Source organism: Arachis ipaensis, chromosome B5 (genome assembly GCF_059453495.1).
Source record: "Arachis ipaensis isolate K30076 ecotype BB chromosome B5, ASM5945349v1, whole genome shotgun sequence".
NCBI lineage: Eukaryota > Viridiplantae > Streptophyta > Magnoliopsida > Fabales > Fabaceae > Arachis > Arachis ipaensis.
The window spans coordinates 40,006,589-40,012,466 of NC_142440.1; the positions used below are offsets into that span (position 1 = coordinate 40,006,589).

A 5,878-nucleotide genomic window follows, 5' to 3' on the forward strand; every position below is an offset into this window, starting at 1 on the left:
TGTTCATAGGTGAGAATGGTGATGAACATCACATAATCATCACATTCATCATGTTCTTGGGTGCGAATGAATATCTTAGAATAGGAATAAGCTTTAATTGAATAGAAAAAGCAGTAGTACTTCGCATTAATTCATGAAGAACATCAGAGTTCCACACCTTAATCTATGGTGTGTAGAAACTCTACCGTTGAAAGTACATAAGTGATGAAGGTTCAGGCATGGCCGAATGGCCAGCCCCCATAAAGGTATAAGATAGCATAAAACTGATCAAAGATCTGATCCGAAGATGTAAATACAATAGTAAAAAGTCCTATTTATACTAAACTAGTTACTAGGGTTTACAGAAATGAGTAAATGATGCAGAAATCCATTTCTGGGGCCCACTTGGTGTGTGCTTGGGCTGAGCATTGAGCTTTACACGTGTAGAGGCTTCTCTTGGAGTTGAACACCAGTTTGTAACCTGTTTCTGGCGTTTAACTCCACTTTGCAACCTGTTTCTGGTGTTTAACTCCAGAATGCAACATGGAACTGGCGTTGAACGCCAGTTTGCGTCACCTAAACTCGGGCAAAGAATAGACTATTATATATTGCTGGAAAGCCCTGGATGTCTACTTTCCAACGCAATTAAGAGCGCGCCATTTAGAGTTCTGTAGCTCTAGAAAATTCACTTTGAGTGCAGGGAGGTCAGAATCCAACAACATCTGCAGTCCTTCTTCAACCTCTGAATCTGATTTTTGCTCAAGTCCCTCAATTTCAGCCAGAAATTACCTGAAATCACAGAAAAATACACAAACTCATAGTAAAGTCCAGAAATGTGATTTTTATTTAAAAACTAATAAAAATATACTAAAAACTAACTAAATTATACTAAAAACTATGTAAAAACAATGCCAAAAAGCGTATAAATTTTCCGCTAATCACAACACCAAACTTAAATTGTTGCTTGTCCCCAAGCAACTGAAAATCAAATAGGATAAAAAGAAGAGAATATACTATAATTCTAAAATATCAATGAAACTTAGCTCCAATCAGATGAGCGGGACTTGTAGCTTTTTGCCTCTTGAATAGTTTTGGCATCTCACTTTATCCATTGAAGTTCAGAATGATTGGCATCTATAGGAACTTAGAGTTCAGATAGTGTTATTGATTCTCCTAGTTCAGTATGTTGATTCTTGAACACAGTTACTTAATGAGTCTTGGCCGTGGCCCTAAGCACTTTATTTTCCAGTATTACCACCGGATACATAAATGCCACAGACACATAATTGGGTGAACTTTTTCAGATTGTAACTTAGCTTTGCTAAAGTCCCCAATTAGAGGTGTCCAGGGTTCTTAAGCACACTCTATTTTTGCTTTGGACCTTGACTTTGACCGCTCAGTCTCAAGTTTTCACTTGACACCTTCACGCCACAACTACATGGTTAGGGACAGCTTGGTTTAGCCGCTTAGGCCAGGGTTTTATTCCTTTAGGCCCTCCTATCCACTGATGCTCAAAGCCTTGGATCCTTTTTATTACCCTTTCCTTTTGGTTTTAAGGGCTATTGGCTTTTTTCTCTTGCCTTTTGGTTTAAAGAGCTTTTGGCTTTTTCTGCTTGCTTTTTCTTTTTCTTTTTTTTTGCTATTTTTCTCATTTTTTTCCGCAAGCTTTTGTATTCACTGCTTTTTCTTGCTTCAAGAATCATTTTTATGATTTTTCAGATCTTCAAATAACATTTCTCCTTTTTCCTTATTCTTCAAGAGCCAACATATTTAACATTCATAAACCACAATATCAAAAGACATATGCACTGTTCAAGCATTCATTTAGAAAATAAAAAGTATTGTCACCACATCAAAATAATTAAACTAGTTTCAAGGATGAATTCGAAACCATGTACTTCTTGTTCTTTTGTAATTAAAACATTTTTCATTTAAGAAAGGTGATGGATTTATAGGACATTCACAACTTTAAGGCATAGACACTTAGACACTAGTGATCATGTAGTAAAGACACAAACATAAATAAAACATAAAGCTCAAAAAATCGAAAGATAGTAAAATAAATAGACAAGGAGATTAAGGAATGAGTCCACCTTAGTGAGGGTGGCGTCTTCCTCTTCTTGAAGAACCAATGGTGCTCTTGAGCTCCTCTATGTCTCTTCCTTGTCTTTGTTGCTCCTCCCTCATAGCTCTTTGATCTTCTGTAATCTCATGGAGGATGATGGAGTGCTCTTGGTACTCCATCCTTAGTTGTCCCATGTTGGAACTTAATTCTCCTAGGGAGGTATTGATTTGCTCCCAATAATTCTGTGGAGGAAAGTGTATCCCCTGAGGCATCTCAGGGATTTCATGGTTAGGGATTTCTTCATGCTCTTGTTGAGGTCCATGATCTCTTGTTTGCTCCATCCTTTTCTTGGTGATGAGCTTTTGAGATGAATCTCTCCATCTCCTATGACTCAGAGGTGGAAGCCTTTGCCTTCCCTCTCCTCTTTCTAGAGGTTTCTTTGGCCTTAGGTGTCATAAATGGTTATAGAAAAACAAAAAGCAACGCTTTTACCACACCAAACTTAGAAGGTTTGCTCATCCCCGAGCAAAAGAAGAAAGAAAGTAGTAGAAGAAGAAGAAAATGGAGGAGATGGAGGGAGAATGTGTATTCGGCCAAGGGGGTTTTTGGTGGTTATGATGTGTGAGAAGGAAGGAGTGATGGGTTGAATTTGAGTGGGTGGGTATAGGTGGGTTGTATGATGGTTTTGGAGGAGTAATAGAGGTGATTGATGGAGGTTATTTTGGGGAAGAGTGTTATGAGAAGGTGTGAGGAGGAGAGAAGAAGAGGTGTGGTAGGTGGGGATCCTGTAGGGTCCACAGATCCAATGGGGCAAGGACTTAACATCCCTGCTCTAATTAGGCGTGTAAAATGCCCTTGCTGTGCAATCCTGGCATTTAACACCAGACTGCTGCCTGTTTTGGCGTTAAACGCCAGACAGATGCTTGTTTCTGGCGTTTAAATGCCAGAATGCTCCTCCTCCAGGGTGTGCTATTTTTAATGCTATTTTTCATTCTATTTTTTATTTTTTTCAGTAGTTTTTGTGACATCACATGATCATCAACCTAATAAAACACGAAATAACAAAAAGAAAATAAAATAGATATGATTAAATATCATTGGATTGCCTCCCAACAAGCGCTTCTTTAATGTCAATAGCTTGACAGTGAGCTCTCATGGAGCCTCACAGATATTCTGAGCAAGGTTGGAACCTCCCAACACCAAACTTAGAGTTTGAATGTGGGGGTTCAACACCAAACTTAGAGTTTGACTGTGGGGGCTTTGGTTGACTCAGCAGTGAGAGAAGCTTTTCATGCTTCCTCTCCATGGTTACAGAAGGAGATCCTTGAGTTTTAAACACAAGGTTGTCCTCATTCAGTTGAAGGACCAATTCTCCTCTGTCCACATCAATCACAGCTCTTGCTGTGGCTAGGAAGAGTCTTCCAAGGATGATGGATTCATCCTCATCCTTTCCAGTGTCTAGGATTATGAAATCAGTAGGGATGTAAAGGCCTTCAACCTTTACTAACACGTCCTCTACTAATCCATAAGCCTGTTTTCTTGAGTTGTCTGCCATCTCTAATGAGATTTTGGCAGTTTGCACCTCAAGGATCCCAAGTTTCTCCATTACAGAGAGTGGCATTAAGTTTATTCCTGACCCCAGGTCACACAGAGCTTTCTCAAAGGTCATGGTGCCTATGTTACAGGGAATTAAGAATTTACCAGGATCCTGTTTCTTTTGAGGTAATTTCTGCCTATCCAATGCATTCAGTTCATTGGTGAGCAAGGGAGGTTCATCTTTCCAAGTCTCATTACCAAATAATTTGGCATTTAACTTCATGATTGCACCAAGGTACTTAGCAACTTGCTCTTCAGTAACTTCTTCATTCTCTTTAAAAGAAGAATACTCATCAGAGCTCATGAAGGGCAGAAGGAGGTTTAATGGAATCTCTATGGTCTCTAGATGAGCCTCAGATTCCTTTGGTTCCTCAAGGGGATACTCCCTATTGGTCACTGAACGTCCCAGGAGGTATTCCTCACTAGGATTCACGTCCTCTCCCTTCCTTGTAGGTTCGGCCATGATGGTCAAATCAATGGCCTTGCACTCTCTCTTTGGATTTTCTTCTGTATTGCTTGGGAGAGTACTAGGAGGAGTTTCAGTGACCCTTTTACTCAGCTGGTCCACTTGTGCCTCCAAATTTATAATGGAGGACATTGTTTCAATCATGAAACTCACAGTGGCCTTAGATAGATCAGAGACTATATTTGCTAAGCTAGATGGGTTCTGCTCAGAATTCTCTGTCTGTTGCTGAGTGGATGATGGAAAAGGTTTGCTATTGCTAAACCTGTTTCTTCCACCATTATTAAAGCCTTGTTGAGGCTTTTGTTGATCCTTCCATGAGAAATTTGGATGATTTCTCCATGAGGGATTATAGGTGTTTCCATAGGGTTCACCCATGTAATTCACGTCTGCTATTGCAGGGTTCTCAGGATCATAAGCTTCTTCTTCAGAAGATGCCTCTTTAGTACTGTTGGATGATTCCTTCAATCCATTCAGACTCTGAGAGATCATATTGACTTGCTGAGTCAATATTTTGTTCTGAGCCAATATTGCATTCAGCGTATCAATTTCAAGAACTCCCTTCCTTTGAGGCGTCCCATTACTTATAGGATTCCTCTCAGAAGTGTACATGAACTGGTTATTAGCAACCATGTCAATGAGTTCCTGAGCTTCTGCAGGCATTTTTTTTAGGTGAATGGATCCACCTGCAGAGTGGTCCAATGACATATTTGATAACTCAGACAAACCATCATAGAATATATCCAGGATGGTTCATTCTGAAAGCATGTCAGAAGGACACTTTTTGGTCAGTTCTTTGTATTTCTCCCAAGCTTCATAGAGGGATTCACCTTCTTTCTGTTTGAAGGTTTGAACATTCACTCTAAGCTTGCTAAGCTTTTGAGGAGGAAAGAACTTGACTAAGAAAGCCGTGACTAGCTTATCCCAAGAGTTCAGGCTATCTTTAGGTTGAGAGTCCAACCATATTCTAGCTCTGTCTCTTATAGCAAACAGGAAAAGCATAAGTCTGTAGACCTCGGGATCAACCCCATTGGTCTTAACAGTATCACAGATTTGCAAGAATTCAGTTAAGAACTGAAAAGGATCTTCTGATGGAAGTCCATGAAACTTGCAGTTCTGTTGCATCAGAGAAACTAATTGAGGCTTTAGCTCAAAATTGTTTGCTCCAATGGCAGGGATTGAGATGCTTCTTCCATGTAAATTGGAATTTGGTGCAGTAAAGTCACCAAGCATCTTCCTTGCGTTGTTATTATTTTTGGCCATGTCTCCTTCTTTTTCAAAATTTTCAGTCAGATTTTCTCCAGAGAGTTGTGCTTTAGCTTCCCTTAGCTTCCTCTTCAGAGTTCTTTCAGGTTCCGGATCAGCTTCAACAAGAATGTTCTTATCCTTGTTCCTGCTCATATAAAAAAGAGGAGAACAGAAAAGAGGAATCCTCTATGTCACAGTATAGAGATTCCTTTATGTGAGTAGCAAAAAGAGAAAGATAAGAATCCAAACACAGGGGAGAGGAGTGGGTTCGAATTCTTAGATGAAGAAGAGTGTTAGTAAATAAATAAATAATTAGAAGGAGATGAGAGAGAAGAATTTTCGAAAATTATTGAAAAGAAAAGAAAAATATTTTTGTTTTTAATTTAAATTAAAAGTTAAAATTTGAAAATAAGAAAAGAAATAAAATTAAAATTAAAAATAATTAGTTAATTAAAAAGGAATTTTGAAAAAGAGGAAGGTGATTTTCAAAAATTAGAGAGAGAATTAGTTAGGTAGTTTTGAAAAAG

The 5,878-nt window shown here is 38.8% G+C and overlaps 1 non-coding gene across 1 annotated transcript; it reads left to right on the forward strand.

Moving 5' to 3' along the window:
• The first annotated feature begins 4,865 nt into the window (after positions 1-4,865).
• Positions 4,866-4,973, forward strand: LOC148563933 (small nucleolar RNA R71). The gene has a single exon (XR_015883963.1). It is a non-coding gene; the product is annotated as a small nucleolar RNA R71 (small nucleolar RNA).
• Positions 4,974-5,878: the final 905 nt, after the last annotated feature.